The sequence below is a fragment of the Ammospiza nelsoni genome, chromosome 7, assembly GCF_027579445.1.
Source record: "Ammospiza nelsoni isolate bAmmNel1 chromosome 7, bAmmNel1.pri, whole genome shotgun sequence".
Taxonomy (NCBI): domain Eukaryota; kingdom Metazoa; phylum Chordata; class Aves; order Passeriformes; family Passerellidae; genus Ammospiza; species Ammospiza nelsoni.
In genome coordinates, this window is record NC_080639.1 from 18,816,738 (window position 1) to 18,840,635 (window position 23,898).

The window sequence follows — 23,898 nt, forward strand, 5'->3', positions numbered from 1 at the left end:
TTCCACGCTGCACTTTCGACCTTGAGGGTGTTTGTTAAACACAATTCTCTGTTTCCGAAGCTGTCCCCTGCCCCACTGGTCCGGCCGCGGCTCCCGGCCGTGCCCGAGGCCCGCTAACGGGAGCGCTCCTCCCGGAGCCGCGCCGGGAGCGGCCCCGCTCCGCTCAAAACTTGAGCAGCAGCTCGCTCTGGTGGCCAAAGCAAAGCACTGCTGCCGCTGCCTCTGCCCAGCACCGCCAGACTGTTTACTCCGCATGCGACACAAGCAAGGAGCCTCTCTGCGTTCAAATGATGCCGTGTGGCAATACCAGCAGCGCTGCCTCTTCTTCTCAAACATAAATAAGGATAGGTGGGGCAACTGCGACAAGTTACTCATCTTTTCCAGCTGGTTGTCCAAGCCAAGAGCACTACTTTGCTAACAGCTGTAAACAATTTAGTAAAATAATTGGTATTATGTTAAAACGTGTCCTGCCTGCAGAGGACAGGCATTTGAAGCACTAGAGGGAAATGAGGCACTTGAGCAACACTCCCAGCATTGCGTAGTGTTTGCCGGACAGTGTTTTGGTGAGCTGCAGTCCTGAGCAAACAGTGTGTCTGGGGTGATCACTTGTAGCACGCTGCTCCGCTCTCACGGTTTAAAGGATGGTAATCTTTGCCTCCCTGGATGATCATTAACCCTGCAAGCGAGGGCCAAAGATGCATTGCTGGGCGCCACCTCTGCTGCCAGAGGGAATGCTCACTGCAGCTGGGTTTGGCTCCGGTGGGAATTCCCAGCTCCCAGCCCCTGGGGGAGTCAGCAGCTCCCTGCTCAGACGAGCTAAGCTGCAGCCTAATGGTGCCTGGACCTTAATTTGAGAGCCTCTGATTGGCGCTGAAATTGACAGAACAATCCTCTTAGAGCAGCAGGTAGTTGAATCTTAGCATTAAAAATAAACATCAAGTAACAAGATTCATGGTGAGCACTTACAGTATCTTTGTTCAGCTTTCCCAAGAGATCTGAGTCTTGGCCTCCAAATTCCCCCTATCTGTGTGCCAGAGTCAATGTGTGCACGTGTGTACCTGCCTGCTTCTCCAGCTCTCCTTATACACAGCTAAGTACCAGTGCTTCCCTTCCACTTCCTCAGAAAAAGGTTTGAAACTATTTATTCAAAAATTGTCATTTTTTACCTGTTTTATAGGCACAGCAAATCTTCTGCCTTTATGTCACTTTGTCTCTTGATGAACTAGTTGTGTCTCAAAAGATGTGACAGCAGGCAAAAATAAATGCTAACAACTTCCCTTCTTAAGTTGCAGATTCCAGGCATTGTACTCTGACTCTCCAAACAGAGTTCTCCAAGCATCAAATAAGTGCATGTTTTTCTTTTTTTTCTTTTTTCTTTTTTTTTTCTTTGCTTTGCTTTGAATATTTGGACTATACCAGCCTCTGTTTTCTCTTCCTAGATCACCTTTATGATACATTTTTTTGCATACCACTAAGATCCCCTGTTACCAGTGTCCATCCTCTGACAGAACAACCTTACCTACCTGCAGACTACCTCTTCTCAACTGCTACTGTGCTTTCAATGTCAGCCCCTGCTAAAATAGTAGCTTTGGAGCTTGTAAATGTTCTGTCACTGACACAGAAAATCTGCTGCACACATGTAAGTATGTATAGTCTAATGATTTCTCGTTTACAGCTCTGTAGCCCCCCCTTGCAACCTCAACACAAACTCTCTCCTACACGGGTTGGATCAGCAGACCCAGGGAGATGACCCTGGATAATTGCAACCCACGCATGCATCTCTGCTGCCTCATTGCCTTAAACAGGCATAGTTCAGCCTGCAGCTTCAACTTACAAACCTCATGATAAGCAAAGCAAGAAACAGGCATCACACATTGTTAAATTTCTCAAATAAGTATAAAAAATAATGACATGTAAACATCATGGTGCTGAAGTAAGCAGACCTCACTTAAATGAAAGCAGACATGGGGCATCTCAGTGGGAAGGTGTTTCTTTTGTAGTGATAGTACCTGGAGCAGTTAACTGCCATCTTCTTGCTACTAAAGCGGCTTTAGTTCACTTTGAGCTTGTTGATAACACCATATTTATATCCTTAGTAGAATAGCTTCCTGGAATGTCTCCATCTTTTTCAGTTTGGTTCTCTTTCCAGTTTTCAAACCATTTGGAAGTTAACTTTCCCCTTCCCATCCATTTAGCTGACCTTAGTTAGTCTCTACTGTGCCATGGATATGCTGCTCTCAGAGATGCAGTCACTGCCAAATCTCTTTACTCTTTGGCACTTTGTGCTTTTCGGGAGACCTGACTCTTCTGAGAGGGTTATTTGAATTTTCACAGTCCCTTATCTTGTACAAGCTCCAAGGGAGCAGTTTCACCTCTGCATGAGTCTGTAATCAGAACAGGCTGCTGCTCTCCATCCTCACCAGACAGCTGAGCTGAACTCGATGTCCTTATTCTGTCTCTTCAGCCAGTTGGATCTCGGCTCTGTAAAATGCAGTTGAGCTGATCAAGAGAGAGAACAGGAAAATGACACTCAATGAACTCCAAGCACTCGACTATGAGCTCGTGTGCCAGGTGTGATCATTCATCTGCCACCAGTGCTTGGGTCCCACAGCCTCCTTCAGTTGGAGAGTTTTTTAAAAATCAGATTATTGTATCAGGCAATTGTAAGACAGTTTAAGTGCTCTTTTTTTTTTTTTTTTTTTTTTTTTTTTTTCCCCGGAATATAAGTTGCTGCCAACCTCCTTGCTGTGGCAGTCTCCCCAGAGAAGTGTGAAAGCAGTGTGAGTTTCATCAGGCTGCTGACTCAGCAGTTCCTGTTTCCACAGCTGAGGCAAGCCACAGCGGGTAGGGACAGCAGGGCAGGAGGGAATGTGTAACCCAGGACCCACACCAGTGCATAAACACTGTGCTGCTGCTGGAGACAGGGAGTACCTTACCTCCCTGAAAGGTTTGTTTTCTGCTATGGGGACAGGCAAGATATCACCTTTAAAGTCACTGATAGTTCAGCACATCAGGAATGCTTTTGACTTTGGATACCTCTAGAAGGTTGCTGTCCTTGGCTCCAGTCACAAGACCTCACATTTTCATATGTTTACTAGTGCTAGATAAATTCCAGCACAGCCTCCAAGCCCCTAGGCATGCTGCTGGCAATAAATTACCTCTCTCTGTTCTTAAAAATTGTGAATTCGATACAAAGTCTCCCAAGCTTCTGTCACCTGAAAGTTGCACAGACACTGACTTCTAACAAAGCTCTAGAGCACTCATCTCTTTCTGGAGTTCAAATACCAAATACAGAAAAGGCAAAATGATCACACTTCAGTCACAATAAAGTCTAAGAGACTGACACAGCTATGGCAAAGAGCCAACCTCTAGAGAAGCTTTTTCAGCTAACCAATGCCCACTGTGAGAGCCGTGCTGAGTCCTGCTAGCTGCAGGTGGGTTATCTACAGCAAGGACAGGACAATTTTACTTGTTACCACACAACAGGCCAGCCTGACCAGCAGGCAGAAGTCCAAAGGAGTTTGTAGGCTACTGCATCACAGCGATGATGGATCACTCAGTGGATTCCCCAGAAAGGGAAAATTCTTTCCTAGCAAAGGTTGTCACCATTTCCTGTCATCCCAGCACAGATCTCCCATTGCAGCACATCTCCCCAACTTCTAAAAGCTGAGCAGATCTGTATCAGTGTATCTATTTATCCCATATGGAGCCTGGATTAAACACATTACATGGCATTTCCCCAGCATGTAGACAAGAGGAAGCTGTTTGCCTCTACGTGACTTTTCAGCTAACCAATGACCCAAATGCAGTTTGCCCTGCTGAGGAACCTCATGTGGATCTGTGACCTCTTAAGAGAGCTTTGGGACTGTAAAGACAGTAAACACAGAGTACCTGCAGTTTTACTATTTGTGAGCACTGAAATTTTTGCTTGCAAGCTAATCTACATTGTATGGGTCAGAAAAGGGTACACATAAAAAATTGTACCAGTTTTTGTGTTACTTGTAGTGCTCCAAGCATACAATGACACAGAAACCGAGACATGACCTACATAAAAGCCTGGCAAGGTTTCCAGCCTTCCACTGAAGACAGCACAGTAATGCCATTGCTCTTATGACAGTGTGTCTCACCATAATGCTGTGCCTTCAGGCAACAGCTCAGCTCCTGAGGAAAACATGAAAGTAAGTTGCAGCAGGTTAACTTAGCACACAGGTTACTCAGTCTTTGACCTTGTGGGACATGTTGCTACAAGTGAATCAGGAGCATATTTCAGTTCTCCAGGACACCTGTCCCTAACATTTTTATTTTAGATAACAGTGTTATATAGTTGCTGGGCTGGACCATGTCTATGCATGGAGTAAACAGAAACCATCTGAACACCTCCAAAATGTGAAATCCTACAGAGATAAAAGCATGTGAGATCAATATTGGCTCAAATAAACACTCAGGACGCAGTTCTTGCACTTCAAACCTTGCTCCTATCTGCACAAGCTACTCCGTTACATACACTTGGGCATTTTTCCATCCAAAACCTCAGTGTTGGACATAAAAACATGAACAGAAATTTTGTTTCTAGAAAACTTGGTCAAACTGAGGGGGGAAAGGGAACAGAATCTATTGCTTGCCTGGCAAAGCAATCTCTGCATGAGTTAATTGAGGTATGAAACGCAAATACCTTCTGGGGCATCCTGCAGAGATGGGTAATTGACCTTCCCACATTTCAGTATACTGCAAACCTTAACAGGGAAAAAGCAAGCATCTCTTTCCCACTGTTTAATTACGTTTCTGCTCTACTGTGTGTCTCTGCCTAGTGCCTCGCTATTCCCTAGGCGCCACTACCCCTTCCCCGCTGGCTGCCATCGAGGCCATCGAGGCGGGTCGGGAGAACAAAGCGTGTTGCGATCTCTGTGGGCAAGGGGAGCCCCGGGAGCAGGGCCGGGCAGGTCGGGAGAACAAAGCGTGTTGAGAACTCTGTGGGCAAGGGGAGCCCCGGGAGCAGGGCCGTGAGGAGCGGGGCTGTGCCGAGGGCCGGCAGGTCGGGAGGACAAAGCGTGTTGAGATCTCTGTGGGCAAGGGGAGCCCCGGGAGCAGGGCCGTGAGGAGCGGGGCTGTGCGAAGGGCCAGGCAATGCGGGAGAACAAAACGTGTTCTGAACTCCGTGGGCAAGGGGAGCCCCGGGAGCAGGGCCGGGGAAACGGGGCTCTGCCGAGGGCCGGCAGTGCGGGCACGGCCGGGGAACCGGGGAGGCTCTGAACGGGATGTGTCCACGGCAGAGCCACCGAAGTCGCAGTCCAGGCCGTTGGCACCTGGGGACCCGAGCCCATCTCCTGTAAGGGGCTCTCTGTAACTCTGACTGCTGTGAACTCCCACTGGGCACGGGGCACACAAAGACGGGACAGGGCCATCACCGGCACCCGCGCCACCTGGGAAGGGCCGTCCCACGGGGAGCGCGCTCCGCCGGCCGGGCCCAGGGGCACAGCGCGGGGGGCGGCCGGGCCCGGCCCGGCTCCGCGGGCCCGGGGCATGTGCGGCGGCGCGGGCGGCGAGGGAGCGGCGCCCCAGAGCCGCGCCGCAGAGCCGCTTCCTGCCGCTATAAATAGCGCCCGGCCCAACATGTCCCGGCCGCCGCAGCGGCTGCAGCGCCGGCGGGACCCGCCGTGCCCTCCCGCCGCCTCGCCCGCACGGAGCGCGGTAAGGGGGCTGCGGGAGCCGCGCGGGGCTCCCGGCGGCCGGGGCGGGGGTCTCGGGGCGGGCAGGGCTCCAGCGGCCGCCGCGCTGGGGCGGCTCGGCTCCCCCGGCCCCGCGGGACGAGCGCCCCGCGGGTACAAGGGTCGGGAGCCGAGTCTCGCCTCGTGCCTGTCTGCTCTTTCTCTCTTTTCTTCCAGACTGCTCTGTCTCGGGCTGGACGCGTTCCTCCTGCCTCCCGAAGCCGTGCTGGCAGGCTGGGATCCCTCCCTGCTTCCCCTCCATTCCCGCTTCCCCCCGGTTGGGCGCGTTGCCCGCGGTGGCGGCTGGCGCTGCCTCGGGGCGCAGCTCCCGGCCCCTCGGACCGTGCCTGTGCCCGGGCTGCCGGGGACGGGGCTGCTGGCATCCCTGTCCATCTCTGCTGGCATCCCTGTCCATCTCTGCTGCTCTACAGCCACGGCTCTGAAATCCTGGCTGCCGTGTCAGGGTTGGGAGCCGTGGCACACACCGCTGCCTGCACGTGTGGCACCCACGCTTGGCATCCTTGTTTGGTCACACACGCAGGTGTTCGTGTCTCAGCCTCCCTCATCTGCAGCGGATGTTGAGGTGGACCGTGTAGTTAGGCTGTATGGTGAAGTCAACAGAGCGGGTCTCTGCCCTCTGAGCTGGCTCTTGGGGGCTTTTTGAGAGGAATCAACTCAGGGAACCTCAAGTGACCAGTCTTCAAGTTTGAGCTTGTCTTGCACTTTGTTTGCCTCTGCTGCTTTAATGGCTGTGTTTCATCTTCTAATGAACACCTTCTGGAGTGCAGGGCTATGTGCCTTCTCAGAGAATAGGTGTTCCTCAGCTACCACGTAGCCTGTTTGAGCAGCCTCTCTAAAACAAACGTGGTAACAGCCCTTGTCACTGGCACCAAGGTGTGTGTGTTCAGGAACCCACCACGAGGTACTTCTGAATTACTCCTTTATTCCTGTAGTGTGTTCTCAAAGACAGGGCTGTAATAAGCAGCTGCTCTCAGTTTCAGGGGATGGGCAGTGTGTTTTGCTTCTCATTCACACCCTTTTTAACTCTGTCAGCCTCCCCCTCTGTTTCTTCTGTCCACAAGTTGTTCCAAGCCCAGTTTGGGAGGATGGTGCAAAGACCCAGGAGGCCACATAAAAAAGGAAAGGTCCTCTCAGAGCCTCGGCTTGGGAGCCTTGCCTTCAGTAAAGGTGGGAGGCATGGCAGTGCACTTGATTTCAAGTGCTGTGAAGCACAAGGCCAGATGAGCTGGCATGTACTTTCCCCTCTGCTGTGAGGGGAAGGAGCAGATGAGGAGGAAATACAGCTGTTCCAGAGCACTTCTGCCTTCTGTCCAGCCGGAGCATGTGAGGGGGGAAGCCCTACGCAGAGAGAGATTCAGGAAGAGAGTATGGGAGGGTGGGGAGGGGCGAGGGGAGGAGAGGAAAGCTACAAATGGGGAAGAAAAGCTCTTTATGTATGCACAAATGTTATTTAAAGATCTGTTTAGCTAGAGCGAGAGCAAATAGCCTGAGATTGAGATCGTATCTCTTGAGCGCCTGTTATTGTTCCTCCACAAAGTGCTGCTTTTCATTCCTCAAGTATTATGTGTGTCTTTCTGCCTCACTCTTCGACGCTCTTCAGCATCCTCTGACCTCAAGCTGAGCAGGACGTTGCCCTTAGCTTCTGCCTGTCAAACGTGTAGTTCTCTGGGTTGTACATGAAATTATTATTCCCATAGTTGGTTAAGGCAAGTTTCTGAGGAATGTGAAGCCAGAGGCACGCCAGTGCTGTGGCTGGCCTTGACTGGAGTGCAGGCATTTTGTGACAGGGGCTGTGCCTGGAGGCTGTGGTTGCTCTGCGTGTTATCCTTGGCAGCTTAGGGATTCCTGCCTCTGCTCCTGTCCCTCCCACCCTCCTCTTCTGTCTTATTGCTGCTCACCTGTTCCTCTGCCTGTGCTGCAGCTGCTTCAGCCTTTCCCAGTTGTCTCTGGGGTTGTGCTGAGTAGCTCAGAAGTCTGAGTAAGACGAGAGCTGCTGCTCCCTTGTCTGTAGAGAAGTTCCCTCTCAGCCCTGTGCCGACCCTCTCCTGCATCCTACTTTGACATCCCTCACCCCAACGCTTGGGAATTAAAGCAGTTTAAACTCTCTAGCTATGTCCTAATTACTGCTGCTGCCTTGCTATTTCTTCTGAAATTGCACTTCCAGCTTTCTCCAGGATTAGTTTACTCTCTGAATGGCATCAGCTTTTGGGGCTGCATGGCTACAAGACCACTAACCCTTTTTTTTTTTTCTTAATGGAAAACCCAGTTACCTACCCCAGCAGGGTTTCACTGCTTTTACCTGTGTAGTACAGACAGAACTGCAAGTGTGCATCTAAGAAAAGGTATTGGCTGTGGAAAGAGCAAATTTCCCACCTGTGATAACAGTATGATCTTTACATCTGATGACATGCAGACCCCGAAAAGGCCACTGAGAAGCACGAGCAATGCTAATCCCTTTGGGAAGGGAGCATGCTGCAGTATTTGTCTCCATTGCCTACACTGCATAAAGTTCTAACAGCTATTTAGTTTTCTGCCCTGCTTATATAAACACCCATCTGCTTTGTGGGGAGAAAAGAGTGCATGTTGGTGTTGTCGGACAATTGTGACATGACAGGAAGGCATAGGCTTCCTTTGGAGCACACATGTTGTTGATGGACTACATGTACAATTTAGTAAAATGTCTTTATACAGCAGCTTTGAGAAATGTTCTGAGCTTTTAACTGCCTTGAGTATTCATCTGGTTAATGGACTTATGTATAGAAACCATATGAAATAATGATGCAGCAGAAGGGTGGGTTTCTTTAAAGTTTATGCTTTTGCCAAGGTAAACATATCTTAATTATGGTTTCTTTACAATAATGAAGTGTTATCAAAATTCAAATCTAATTAAATACTTCTGTGTTCTTTCTACTGATTTCTCTTATTCTTGACTCCAACACCTTCTAATTTTCTTCATCTGGTGCACTCTAACATTTGCTCTATGGGATCTGTTATAAAAAGGACTGTTTACTGTTTTGGTTCAGAATCTCTGGTGCTAGCTGTGGTTGAGTAGGGGTGTGGAGACCCAGTATATGGGGAGATAATTAAATTCTGGGGTGGTGGAATAGATTTTAGTCGTACTGAAGAAGTGGGTACTATGGGTAGCCGCCACTCTGGAAGGCAGCTGTCTGTCCTGTGTGCAGTTAAGACCTACTTGTTTAGCTCCTTCCTTCAAAGAGGTATGTGAAAACCTGTTACAGAATAATAACTGCTGAACTGTTAGTTGGCAAATAGCCCAAAAAAGGCATTATTAAAGAGTAAATTTAATAAAGATGTCTATTATCATGCTTTAGTAGGCTGCTTTGTTTAAGGTAATTTGTGTGCTTGTGGTGACCAGTATGATAGTGCAGTGTTCACCAAGTACATGCATGCATTTCTCTGGGTATCTGAAGAGCGGGAAGGAGAAGTAACAAACTGTTTACTATGTTAGTACTCCGCTGTGATCCTTTTGGGGACTGTGTCACTGCTGCTGAGCTGAGAGTGAAATCTGAATAGTAAAAAGGTTATTTTTTCAGTGGCAATAACCCTGAACATCAAGGCCCTGAAAGGTGCTGGAGTTGCTCTTCATCCTTGCAGGCACACAAGTCTGCAAGTGCAGCTGTCCTTGGGCCTCATCCAGCACAGTTCACACAGATCACTCAGAGTGTCTCTGAGGCTGGAGACACAAGTGGCGGGGGAGCAGTTTCGTCTAAATCAGAGACATCAAAGGTGCTCAGAATAGAAAGTTTTTCCTAATTCCTGGAAGGAGATAAACGGGACGCACAAGGAGTAGTTTGAGAGTCTGTTTTGTAACATTTAACTCAGCCATAACTTCATTAGTGTTCTTCATTTGGATCCAATTACACATAAGTATGCTTTGTAGTTAAAATGTATAGTTTTGTAATTCCTTAAACTACTAATGTTGTGGGAGCAGAGGTTTCTGAGTTTTAATGTGTTCATGTGCACCCCTTATCTTTGATGTGCTCAGTGTGTGTATAAATGGAGCTCCTACCATTTCCTTCGGGGCTAAAGCCCTCCTGTGTGCCTGTCCATGCTTTCATGAGAGCCCTCTTTCTGTTTGTGCTAAGCTTGAGCACGTAACTCCTGCTGAAGAAACTACAGGATATTCTTGAACGGGAAGTTGTACAGATGTTAAAAGAAATGCTCTTAGCAGCTTCAGTGAGCCCAAAATAGCTTCTGCATGTTTCTCTTATGATAAGTTCAGGAAAAGGGGTGATTCCCTCTTCTTCCCTCTCTGTAATATTTTGAGTGCTGAAATCCTCTTGCCATGAAGAGCAGGCAGTGTGGAGCAGGCTTCTCTGTATTCTTCTGGACCCTGACTTAACAGGGCCAGAAGTGAGCCCTAAACAGAAATTGCATTCCTTGGCACAGAGTCCTGCTTCAAAGAAAAATTTCCACTGAGGTCCTTGGTGGTGAGGGGGGCTAAGCACTGAAGCTAGTTGTTTAGAGGGATTGTGGAGTCTGTTGTTGGAGATGGTCTGCAAAGTGGGTAAGGCCTGAGCAATCTGCTTGAAGGCAGGTTATCCCTGCTCTGAGCTAGATGAGATCCAGCAGTTCCTTCCAGCTGGCTGTTTGCCATGTTTGTGCATTACAGGCGAAGCATGGCTGCCTTTGTCTGTCCCCAAAACCAGTGGGAATAAATGTAGTCTTAAAATATCTGAAAATGGCCTTGGGAATTCTGAATAAAGACTTCAAAAATTGAAGTATGTAGAGAAGCATAGTGTAAGAAGGTAATTTTGCCCAAAGTCTCTTAACAGCAGGTCAGTAATAGTGCTGGGAGAGGATCATAAGTCTCCTGGCTGGCAGACTTGGTAGCTAAAAGATTTTGTCTTCACACATAAAACTACCTCCTTTCCTTACTCAACTATTTTCAGATCATTTGGCAACAGAGACTACACTTACCTGCTGAGAGATATCTTTCTTTTTTTTTCCCCTTATCAGTCGTGTTCATAGAGAGTTTTAGTAGTAAAGAAAAATGTAGTGCATTGACTTTTTCAGAAACCTAGAAAATGTGATCTGGAAAATAATTTGGTGAAATAAAGACAAGAGCTGCAAAGGAAATTTTTGGAAAGTGATGTTATTCCCAGTTAGTTGCACAACAATTAATATCATATTTTTTAAGAGCAGAAAACAACAGACAAAGCTGTGCACTGAATCCAAGTTTGAATCTCTCTTTGTTTAAAAAAGAAAAATCACCTGAAAACTTCTAAAAACCTGGAAGCTAAGAAGGACACAGATCAGCACTTTAGAGAGTATCATGGAAGGAGTTAAGCTGTGAGTTAACTGCATCTGTGTTTCAAATCCAAATGCTACGAACAAGGCACCATTCAGATCTTCAGTTATAAGTTATGCTGAATTCGTTATGCTGCGGTTTTTTAAATTCTGTTCAGAGGAGAAAAAAGAAAATCATGTCAGATGAAAAAAATCATTAGTCTTGTTTTGGTAGCTTGTTTTTTAAGTGATGAAGTAGGATTTTTTTTTTTTTTTTTGTCTAGCACTTACGCAGGTCATCTGCTAAGTATTAGCAGCTGTGGAACTGTGGAGTTGCATAAGCATAACTAAAAGTCAGTGGAGCCTTGCACCATTCTGCAGATCTATCCATTGCTTATTCTCCACAACAACAGATCAATTTTGTAGCTCAGTTGACACAAATCCCTAAATGTTAAGAGGGCATCAGCAGGCATGGCAAGTTGGCAAATCCTTTTAAGTCATGGAAATCAGATAGGATAATGCATTATTTTATTGTTGCCACAACCTGCTGTCCAGTTAGACATGTGCCTTGGTGTTCTGTGAAGAGAGCTATGTCAGAGTAATGCCCTGGAACAGCTGAGCCTGCCAGCTATACAAACCTGATTTGTCTGAGCAGCTTTGCTGGGAAGACGGGTATGGGTGCTATGCCTGGCTGCTGTGGGAGCACGACAAGTGTGAGTGCTCACACATGTATCCCAGATTAGCCATGCTTGGTGATGTGGCCGAATACAGCAGTCTCTTTTAAGCGTTAGAAAAGGCATCTTTGCATGTGTGGAGCTGAGGGCCTGGAATGTCCTGGCAGGGGAGATACCTGCAGTGCACATGTGAGTGGGTTGGCAGCAGCAGCAGCAGCCCGAGGCTGGCGGGTCCAGCCTCTGCCCCCAGGTTTTTGATACTGGCTCAGCACACTGCAGGATTTGCTTAGCAGGGTGTGTTTCTTCCCACTGAACCTGAGGTTACAGAGAGCTTAATCTCCTGAGGTTCTGACTTTTAAGTCATAGAATATGTAATAAATTTTCTGATCTAGACTCTGGCTTTGTTTTCAGCTTTGTTTTTTTCATCTTTTCTTTTGCTGATTTAAAGATCTCCACAGGCAAGAAAGACTCTGAAAGGGTGAGTACAGTGTTACTAAAATATGATCCTTACAATACTTGTTCTTGGAAATTAAGGAGATAAAATAAGTTTCAGCAAATAGTGTCCCTCTAGACCAGTCCATGTACTGATGGCTCAGAGCTAAGCCCTGTTTTTCAAGACTTGAAGAGGAGTTTGGCTGAGCTCCCATTTTCCCCCAACCCTTCTATTTTTTTTCTCTTTTTCCCTTTTCCCCCCATCCCTTTTCCCCCTGCCATTTTTAAAGCAGTGATGTGAACAGTTAAGTGAGGATGCTTCCCCAGGTAAGTGGTGTCTGTGCTGTTTCTGCTGGGAACAACAGGCAGTGCTTCATTTGCTCACCTCACCAGCAGGCTCTGAAAGTGGTGGGACCTTTAGCTGCCCTGCAATTGCCTTGGTCCCTGAGGAGGGCTGTAGGTGCTTGGAGGCAGATTGCAGCTCCAGTTGAAGCAGCACTCCAGAGCTGCAAGTGTGGCATGGATCAGGAGCCTTCCTTTTTGAGTAGTCTGAACAGGATGGTAGCTGTTTGTGGCTAGCACCAGCTAGATAGATGTGGAGGACAAAAAATATGTGGTGGTGAATAGAAGAGAGGATTGCTTTTTGCCCCCCTCACCTCCTACCTGAGGAAAGAATTCCTCAGCTGGTAATTAAAGGGTACTATTGTTTGATGGTCTTTTGGTTCAATTTGATTTGCAGTTTGGCAAACATGGACAGCATCAGCCATGTAGTACTGAGCTCTACCATCCTGTCTTTGGTTTACTCCAACTGATCAGTCCTCCCATGACCATCACATCAGTCATTGCTCTCCTCATGTCCTCATTACCCAGCACTGACTGACCTACCTTGCCTAACATATTCCCAAAACTGTTTCTGGCATAGGAATGCAAAATAGAGAATTTTTATTGCTACTTTCAAATTTGAAGTTACTGAAGACAGTTTTCAAAGGAAGTATTAAATGTAAACCAAAAAGGCTGCTGTGTTGTGTATGTTGTAAGTAAAGAAGGACTTGCTCACTAAGTGAGCTTGCATGACTCAGTGTAGTGGGCTCTTTATTGCCTTGTCTTTAATTTTAAGACCCCTGAGATAGGGAATGCATTTGAGCAGGGCCCTGTAGAATACATTTTCTATTTGAGTATGATGAAATGAAAAATCCAAGGATAGCAATGTGATGGTATCTCTGTGTGATTATTTCAGTTTGAGAGAATGCCATTCAAATGAGGCACATGAACAACACCTCATTTTATATCATTGTTTAGGTCTGCAGGTTACATTTTAAACCATTCCAGACCATTACTGCTTGGAAACAGAAAAAGATATTCCTTAAAAGTTCAGCTTTTCCATTCAATAGTCCTGATGGCATCTTGGAATACAAAACTCTCAAATGGTAGCAGGCAGCCCCAAAACTTTGCTTTAATACTCAGCAAAAACAAGCCACAAATAATTATAACTTGGAGCTTCCTACTGTATTTTCAAATAAAAGTTCCTCATTTGATCTTAATAGGTGACTTAGAGAGGGAAAAAATAATTGCTTCATGGCACAGTTTACTTGAAATAGATTATTCTTAATTGAATTGGCCAGTGTCCCTTGGGTATAAATGAACAACTCATGTTCTTACCTCATTTGAAATTAAAACTAAACCAGATAAGGCTTTTCAAAGTGAAACATCTTACTCTGAGGAGTTGCAGCATACTTACACTTACTTTACTTGTACCCTTAGGTGGAACTAGAGCAATATTTATTTTTTCATTTAGTGGTTATCCTTTTCCAAGCAGGTCTCCACAGGATCAGTGTCTCCAAGTTTTATTATAGCTTTTCCTTTTTTTTTCATTTGTGCATCCTTGAAAAAAAGTGTGCATGCTGTCTGGTGTCAAGAGAAAGACAAATTAATTTGAGCTGCTATAGGGAACTAGAAAATGAAGTGTTCCATAACTGATAAACAGCTTGAGATGACTGGACAAGTTCCCTCTTTATTCATCTAAAATGTGTCAGTTGTTTAGCAGAACATCCCTGATAATGCGAGTGAATTGCAGGGTAAAACCCAGTTGGATGTCGTCATGTGCAGTACTTAAATGAGAACACTGAGGGATTTTGTGCTTCCAAGGGAAAGAATTGTCATTGTTGTCTTCTGTTTTGTGTTACTTGAAGTTCCCCAAGAAAGTTTCCTCTTAGGAGGAATAATGGAGTTTATAGTAAGAATGATTTATGACTGCTCTTTTTTACTTGAAAGCTTTTGTACTTCTCAAGAAATGTTTGTTCACCATCCACTCACTAATCAGCCAGACTGGGGAGGCACTGAAGAAACCATAGAAGTTATACCACATGATATCTAACACCAGAGCATTTACAGCTTCCAAGGCCTTTGCTCCAGGCCATCCATTGTGAGATATAGGCAGAAGCAAATGAGAATATAATGGGAAAACTTGCAAGAAGGGAAAGTAAAAAAAAACGAAACCACCCAAAAATGTATTTTCACTTTTTTCCCTTTAGACAGAAATAAAGAGATGTCCCACTGCTTAATGAGGCAAGGTTTTATGCCCTACGAAGTGAGAACAAAGATACACAAAAAATCCATTCTGAACTAGCAGAGGGGTTGATGAGTGTAACTTGAACCCAGTCCTGTAGGTGCACAGTTTGTGGTGATTGGGAGTGGGGCTGTGGGAGCCTCATCCCCAGTGGGTGCAGCTGTGCAGGACAGGTGAGCAGCATTGGAGGTAACGAGCCAGGGAGTGCCCAGGGGCACTGACCAACCACCACAGGGAGCAGAGGGCACACAGGTGCAGTGCCTGAGCCATGAGGGGCACACAGGTGCAGTGCCTGAGCCATGAGGGGCACACAGGTGCAGTGCATGAGCCATGAGGGGCACACAGGTGCAGTGCCTGAGCCATGAGGGGCACACAGGTGCAGTGCCTGAGCCATGAGGGGCACACAGGTGCAGTGCATGAGCCATGAGGGGCACACAGGTGCACTGCATGAGCCATGAGGGGCACACAGGTGCAGTGCCTGAGCCATGAGGGGCACACAGGTGCAGTGCATGAGCCATGAGGAGGGTATAAAAGGTTGGGCTAAAGAACAAGAAGGGCAGACATGTGCAGCCTTCTGGAGTGGTGTTACTCTGTACGGGTTGAAGCCTTCTGCTATTGTATGGTGGTATCTGTGCATTGTGGCCATCTCACCTGTGCTATGTGTTGTGGTACGTGCTGTGACACAGTGCTGCCCTTGGTGTGTGATTGCTGTGGAAGATTAATGCTGAGATGACACCAGTGGAACAGGATTGCTCCAGAAAAGGTCAGGACATCATTTTTCAGGACTTTCCTTGGAGCTGTTTTCTGTTGAGCTTCTGGTAGAAGCTTTCTCTTCTTGTCTGGTAGACACTGCTGGTTAATTTTGGAAATCATCACTCTGAAAGGAGGATGACTGTTCCTTCTGCTTTAAAGCCCCAATGCCCTTGGCATCTTTGCTTTAAAGTTTTGCAGGGTCACTGTTATGTGATTGTGGTGGGGAGGAAAAAAACTCAGATTATCTGCAGACTTGTTTGGTGCATAAACCTGGGTTCTGTCAAGTCATGTTGTCAAAAATTGCAGTTTAGGTTCCTGTATTAAGTCTGGCTTGTGCAGGTGGTGGTTTCTTAATTTCTCTATGGAGCATGTGACCCTGGTATCACCATCGTTTCCTCTAACATACATTGAATCAGGATTTCAGACCCTGCCACTAGGGAATAATGCCTGGTATAGGACAAGCATAAAAGAACTTTTGAATAGCTCTTGAGGGTATAATTATGGAAATAGCCTTTGGGACAGCCAAGGGTCTTCAAAATCCAAATTTCCCAAAGCGATGCGAAGTGCTGGCATTTGAGGCTGAGAGAATAGTCCTTGTCCCATTTACCAGCAAAAAGCCCAAAGTTAAATATGTCACAAAGTTCACTTAAATCTGAACTAGAAACATCAGGTAGGTATATACAGCCTGCATCACAGCTTGTGCAGCCGAGCCCCTGCTGGCAGCGTGTAGTGACAGGGAACAGGTGAAGAAACACCTTTAGACTCCCACAGTGCTTGGGGATGCTTTGAGGCATTGCTGGGAGAGAGTCAGGAGTAGGAGCTGGCAATTCATCCTCCATCAGGAACTGTGCTGGGCCTGCTGGGACTTGGCCCACAGACCAACTGGAACCATTGGGCTCTACCAAAGTGCCCGTGACAAATCTTTCCCACCCAAAGGGACTCATGTTTTCAGGCCAAGCAGGAGGGGTTTTAGGACGTCTTTGCTGCTTTTCTCTGTCTTGTTCTCTTAGGCCACTGTTGTGGTACAGCCTCTCAGGAAAGCCAGCCAGCTTTGATGAATGGTCTAGAAATTGGACTGTAAGGCACTTCTGCTCTTTTAGCAGCACTCTTTCTGACAGCCATGCTTCAAATTACACAGTCTGGGGTTTCTGTTAAGCACAGGTAATGCCCTTGGAGCCATAAGCCATAAACTAAGCTGTGAATTTAATTTTTCAGTTCTCTACTATATACTTGACCTTTTGCTGGTGGGAGAGGAAAGAAGAAACAAAACAAATGTAGAGGGGGATGCAGACAGATGATTGCATGTTCAGTTATAGTTGTGTATTTAACTTCTGCTAATGAGGGAGACCAGGTGCCAAGCTGTTTTGAGCCAGAATATCATACTACTGCCTCTGTTTAGCTCAGCCCTCCCATTTGGGCTATCCTGACTGCCAGTTCCCAAGTGTGTTATGGGAATTTGTGTCAGAGGTCCAGCTCCTTGTATTTGTCTGGCTGTGGGAACAATAGGATATTCCCATACCCTTTTGATGTAGAGGTTTGTCTTGTAAGTGCAGTCTCCTGATAACTGACTCCATTTCAGCAGTTGATGAAACCAGATTTTAATAAATGGCAATATAAAGTGTTTTATTTTTAAACCAGCAGTTTACTCTCTAAGCCAGGTGAGCTGTAACTAAACATTGCTTTCTGTCAGATTAAGCACAGTCTACATGGAGTGAGTGGGTAACCCCAGGTCTGCAAGACAAAATTTCCTGCTCAAAGTGGCATTACAGGAGTTCCATGCTGGAAGCCATCATGCACCAGTCAGATTGTCAGCAAGGATTGAGGCTGTTCCCTGCTTGGCTAATGAGTGATCCTTTGGGACCAGGGCCATGGGTGGGCACAGTGATGTGAGCAGTCTCACTTGGTTGTGTCCCATGTGGCTGCCCCTCGTGTAGGTGACATGTGGCATTTCACAACAGGGCTGAGTTCTTTTCACTGTCTAAGGAAACAGAGAGTGCTAGTCTCCAAGGCTGTTATCTGGATGCTTTTCATGGACTCTGCAATTCTCTGTCACTTTTTTAACTACTGCTCTCTGGAATCACAGTGGCATATTCTCCTAATTCATAGTAATTACACTGATAATTAAAGAAAAATGTGATATGCAGTGTATATACATATTCATATACTGATCCTCCCTTTCTCCTGTTTTATTTTTTTTGGCAGAATATAATTGTCAATAAATATCAATGAAACACAAAGACATTCTCTGATCTTGTGCATGACCTGATCTTGCATACCTTACTTGGATATAGTTCAAATCAGTATGGGATTGCTGGTACTTGTAGCTGAGCAAAGAATAAAATCTCATCTGTTACACAGCAGAGAAGCTGATTCTATTTTATAATTACCCAGCAACTATGCATAGACTCCCATCTGTGGCTATATTTGGCATCCAGTTATTCCTGATGTGAAATATACCACCCATGGGAAGAATGCAAGAAATAGACTGAAGTTCCCAAAGACTGGGACTTGCTTTCTCTTAAAAAAAAAAATTAAGAGCGTGTGAGGTTTGGCTAGAAGATTCAGAATGTAAAGGGGAAATAAACTAAGCATCACTAACAGCTTGAAATTGTATGGTTTGTGAAAAGATGAAAAATTGGTCTTATCAATGAATATTGTTTGTGTGGTGTTCTGGTAGATCATGACTTCCAAGGTGTAGATTTGTCTAGCTTTATTTGCATGTACATATATGTATCAGTATATATATATGTATACTGATGCTCGTGGGGAGTTTGACTATAAAATATTACTCAGATTCAAATGTGATCTTAAAACCAGTTGAGGTTTTCTACTGAAATAACTAAGTATATAAAAATATGCCATCAAATATTCAGCTGAGCATTTGAAAACTTTGACTCATGTGAATAGCTGAAGACAGGTTGCTCAATAATAAATATATTTTAACTTTGCCATCATAGCAATGCTTATGTACTGAGAAAAGGTACTTGAAGCCTAGGCATGCCATTGGAAAATATAGCAAACACTGCTCCAGAAAAACAGCTAGACAGATTTTACTGGATAAAGTGTTGAAAATATCCTTTGGAAAGATAGCATGGATTGTTTCTCTCTTGGTTGACCTGCTGAGTAAGTCCATATTCTTTGATAGAGCTTGTGTACCAAGCTTATTGTATAAAAAAGCTACAAACTAAGAAATCAGGTTGTATGTGGAAATAATTATTGGAAGCCACAACCAGCACTCTTAATAAAACTTCCTTTTTGGTTCCTGAGAACGTTCTAAGACTATGAGAAATAATCTACAATGATATGAAGGGGCTTCCACACAAATAGAGTTCTCATTTTAGAAATATATCTAATTAGATATATATGTACATGTGTAAATAATACATATGCACTGCAGAGTATTTCTTCAGGAGTCTGTTAATATCTGTGTCAAAGGAGCAGGAAGGACAAGTAACTTTGAGAGCAAGGCCTGTCAGTTCAGCAGTTTTTGCTCAAGAAATACATAGGCATTTCTAGGCAAGAGCAAGTTTTCTTAGGAATGGCTTTTATTTATGTGGCTGTCCTCTGAAAGGATAGCCTGTGGCTAAACCCAGGGGTGATAGCTGATAATGTCATCTCATGCACATGGCTGTGTAAAGGGCTTTGAGTTGGGTTTGGGAGGGGGTGTTCACTGTTTTCAGACAGCACTGGAACAGTGTAAAAACTCTTCATTTTCCACACAGACATGTCTAGAGAGTGGCAATCTGCCAGAACATTTTTGATCATCAGATTTTTGTTCCCATTCTGGATGAGGGACAAAATAGATTCCCTGTTTTATCTGGTATGATTTTCCCCACCTCCAAGGAATGTGTTAATATTTCATCATTTTGAAGAAATGTAGTGGGCAGCATTAAATATTTACATGTCTCTGAAGTCACACAGATGCCACCAGGATCCCTAGCTCTACATCACACATGCTCTAATTCACCCCAAACACCCACTGTTTACTAATCTTCAGCCCCCATCTGTGCCGATAATGAGAAAGAGGAAATGGAAACAGCAGGGATTATATGCTACTGAGAAGTCCCAGTTTCTGGTTGTAATTCTTTCAACAAACTCTTGCAGACTGTGCTCCTGCTTTGAAGTTTGAACACCTCTGCATTAGTGCTTGGCTCTGGTGATTTGGCTGACAGATCTGGGCTTGGTTGGTTTATTTGTGGTTGCACGTTCACGGTTCCACACAATGGTTTGCTCTTGCACTTGCCTGTGTTGTGCCTGCTCAAAGCTGGGGCAGTGCAGATTGTTTTGCCTGAGCACTGAGATGTTAATTGCTCAAATTTGCTGGTGACAGGCTCCAGATAGAAAACAGTCCTCACCATATCCACTGTTCTGTCTGTGTGTATAGTCATAGCCATGTTGGTGAATGGGGTGATTTCCTGTATAGTGAATAAATAGGGCCTGTTTTTATAAGGCAGAAAGTATGTGTTGGTGTTGAATGCTGGGTTTCAGCATGCTCTGTTAGTCTGTATCCTCACATCCAGTATACTCAGATGTGTGGGTAGTGCAAGTTTCTAATCTAAACCAAAAACTTCAGAGCCCACGATTGCCTTCTTACTTCCATAGCACAGGACAATCAAGTCATTTGTGTAAATAGCTTTACATCACTTTCTCTTAACATCTTTCTTTGGCTTATCTGTCAGGCCACTGTGCAACTTGTTATTGCTGCTGGGGTGGTCCTTTATTCGTAAATCAAACACTGTTTGATCTCGTGGCAAGTGAGGGGAAGTCAATTTATGGCTTTAAAAACAACTTGTGCCATCTGCAGGGTTACTAATACGTGTCTCCAGGAAGTACCCAGGTGTACATAAAGGAGAGCTTCATGTGTGCTTTTCATTCAGAAGCTAAAGAGATAGTTTAGTCTTCTGTATGTATATATATATATGTATGTATTTGTAAGGTGAGACATAGCATTAGTTGCAAGTGGTTGGCCCACACATAATGACTGCCAAAATTCCCTGTTGGAGCTTTGCTCCTCTGAAAGGTGCCAGCCAACATTCCTCATCTGTGACAAGGATGGAGGAATAAATGTTTTGTTTACAAGGGGTGAAATTTATCAGGCTTCAGCTGTTTCCCTTCTTGTTCTAGTGGTCCACAGTCAGAGCTGACATGCTCTGGTGTCAGTGGTGACTCAGCAAACCCCGCTGTGCCGGAGCTCTGTGGACACGGTGGGTTCCCGGTGTCACACAGCTGCCTTTGCTGTCCCTGCAGTGCCTCTCCATGGCCCCACTGAAGGGCATGCAGCACTGAGCTTGGCTGGAGCAGCTCCCTGGGAGGCTGCTTGCTTTGGGCATGGATTAAAAGTCCCTGCGAGGCTGCTGTGAGTTACCTGCTGGGTGAGCAAATTCCTCCCCTCTCGAACAATCCCAAGTGTCTGGGGGGATATAAAAGTATATTTGCCCTACCACAGCTCCAAGCACAGCTCTGGCACAGCCCATTGTGTGTGACTAGATCCTCACAGAGAAGTTGACACATTAAAAGTGACTTTGTAAACTTAGCCCCTTCTTAAAATGGAGAGAAATAGCCCATCTCTTGTCAGGGATCCGGGCTGTCTGAAAGCTCCTGGGGGAGCAGCTGGGTGAGGACAAAGAGGCAGTGTGCTGAGAGCAAGCATGGCCACTTCCTGAACTCTTCAACTTCCCCTCAGTGCCTCTGGAGCTCGGGGTCTGGCGTGTCATGTCTCTGCACGCTTACTGGGGGGAAGATGCTTAAGCTGCATGAGGCTCACAGTGCTCTCAAGTGTCTTCCAGTGTAAATAATACCTTGGCCATTTGGTCCAAAACCTTCAGTGGGGGCAGAGCAGGTGCATCTGCAGGCATGTGTTTGCACATGTTTTCCTACTACAGCTGCAGAAGCTCAGAGGTTCAGAAGGGTGTGTATGTGAGTCTCATGCAAAAGCATCCATTTTAGGGGCTGGTTTGTTGGGGGTTTTTAGTCATGCATGTATTTGCTTTTGCATGGGTGTCCTATGCGTGTTTACACATAAAATACTTGTATCTTTTATTAGCTGAGGGTAATTTAAGATTTAGCTGCTGCTCTGTAAATCCTGTTGTTGCTGCCCCTTTGCCAGAGGTCGCTGCTCTCACATCTCTGTGGATAGGAAGGATTCTCAAAACCGTTGTTACTCCATTGCCAATTATTTTAACCCACTGATATAAATTACTGGAGCTAGTTTGGCTCATTCGATAGTAATGAACTTGTGAGAGGTGGTAAGAAGCCCTGAGGCAGCAGATGGGAATGTAATCCCTGGCTGGTGGTCACCAGGAGGCTGCTCACAACATTGATGTCTTCATCTGGCACAGTTTAATTATAAAGATGACATTTTAGTGGAAACCTCTTAATTTATGTAGAAATTGCAGAGAATTCATCTACCCATGGGCAAAGAAGCAGCTCTGATTGGCTTGCTCTGGGTCTCTCACTGTAGCCATGGTTTTGTGTGACAGCCTGGGTAGTGGCACAGCCAGCTTCCTCCTAGCACTTGTCTGGTTTTGCCTGGAAGTGAGAAAAGGGGGGAAAGAAATCTTGTGAGCTTTTGACCACCAGATCAGCTCCTCAGTGTGGTCCAGGGCACAGGCTGGAACCACTGTGCCAGCACACTTGAGGCAGCTGTGGGGTGCAGTGGGAGAACTGAATGGTGGATGCGGGACAGCCACGACTGAGTGTTGCTGCCAAAAGATTTGCATCCCAAATTTGCCACATCACTGTCTCTGCACTTTCTTCCTACCTTCAAGGTTTTCACATTCACACACTAGGTACAGCTAAAGCAAATCTGTGCCCCAGCAAAGATCCTTGCAGTCAGTCTGTAAGGGAACCCCTGTGGGTCTGTAACCCACTGCTTTTACACAGGCCTTGCCAGGCTGATCAGTCCCCCTGGCATTGCCTGTTGTTATTTCAGCTTGCACTAAATAAAGGTGTGACCATTCTGCCTCTACTGTGATCTGGTAATCTTCAGACTTGACCTCCAGACTGTGACAGTGCACCTGGTGGTGCACTCAGGGTTAGATTGCCTTTCCAAAATTTGTGTCTTTAAAAATAAAATTCTGATAAAGCACCACCTATTGACTAGTCCTGTAAACATAGTACTCTAATACAGTACTTTACGTCCTTCCTTTTGTGACATATGTTCAGACCTATTTCCCCAGTGCTAAGATAACAATATGTGGATGCACACTAAGAAAATCTCTACTCTTCTAAAGGCATAAACTACTCTTCATAGGACACAAACTTCTGTTTACTGTATTCAAATGAAAGTATTTCTGAAAATTGCTGATGACTGCATCTGTTTGAATTCATCAATTCACTACCACTCTGAACATTTGATAAACAAATAGCCTTGAACTGAAATTTCCCATGCCTGCAGTGTAATTACATTCTCCACTACTGCATTTGTTTCCCCTTTAAAAGCTGGGGGGAGGCACACTGAGTATACTGTGGCAGAATCGCATTCAGCATTTGGTATTAATATACAGTACAAAAAGGTCCATTGAATCATGGAGTGACTCAGAAGGCAGTAGAGGAGGGCTTTTTGGCTATACAGAAATGTCAGTGGTTCAGCATTAGATCGGGAATTTCTTTACATGTTGTGAGGGACAGTTAGTTGTTTAATCTGATGTGAAAATGTGAGCGCAGTGAGTCTAGCAAGGTGCGGTGAGGAAGTGTGTGTCACATGCTCCTCACAGGAAATGAGCCTGGAGCTGCTGGGGAAGTTCAGAACTGGGTGACCTCCAACAGATTCAAATAGCACAGGTTAGTGCTCTTAAAACATCTCTTTAGCTGTCCTGCTGGGGTTCTGCAGATGTATTTTCTCTGATTTTTGGCAGTAGTGGATGAGGAGTGCTCTGTGTGGCAGTTGTGCTAGCGGGCAGTAAGCAGTGTGGGATTTCAGAGCAGAACTCTACAGCACAGAAATAGGAAGCTCATCTGTGGGTTAGCTTGGTTTGTGCAAAGCTTGGAGCCTGCCTTGCAGTACAACAGCAGTGGGGCCTTAGTCACGTTAGAAGTGTGGATGAAATCTTCTCCATCTTGTTAAGACTTTCATAAAATAAGTTAAAGGTCTGGATTTTTAATAGACGTGTTCAGTGTTAATAAATAGCAGAAAGCACTTTTCCAAGTAGAGGTTAAAATCATTGACTATAGTGAAAACTTCTTTTAGTTTGTTTTGGCTGTACAAAGTATGTAGCTCTTCTTTGATTTTACTGGCACAGTTTCTTGTTAAGGTGTTCTTTCATTCCTGGTGATTTCTGTTGAGAAATTGCATCATGACTTTTCTGTGCTGGAGAGTTTCAACTTGGGAACACATTGCATCAGGAGTTAAATTAATCTGAGTTGGTGCTGGAGAATTTGGGAGCTCTCAGAGGGAGACTCTTTAATGGGATGTATGTTTTGTACTCTAGCACAAATATAGAGTTGTTACTTTTAAATTACTGGGCAATTGTGATTAATTACCAATCTTAAATGCAAA

General features: G+C 45.5%; 1 protein-coding gene across 2 annotated transcripts in view; it reads left to right on the forward strand.

The window, feature by feature from the left end:
• The first annotated feature begins 5,515 nt into the window (after positions 1-5,515).
• WIPF1 (WAS/WASL interacting protein family member 1) overlaps positions 5,516-23,898 on the forward strand; it is a 55,989-nt gene continuing 37,606 nt past the window's right edge. For both annotated transcript variants that reach the window (XM_059475690.1, XM_059475688.1), the window contains exon 1: positions 5,516-5,688. The gene's annotated coding sequence lies outside the window, so the exon portion shown is untranslated. The remainder of the gene's footprint in view (positions 5,689-23,898) is intronic.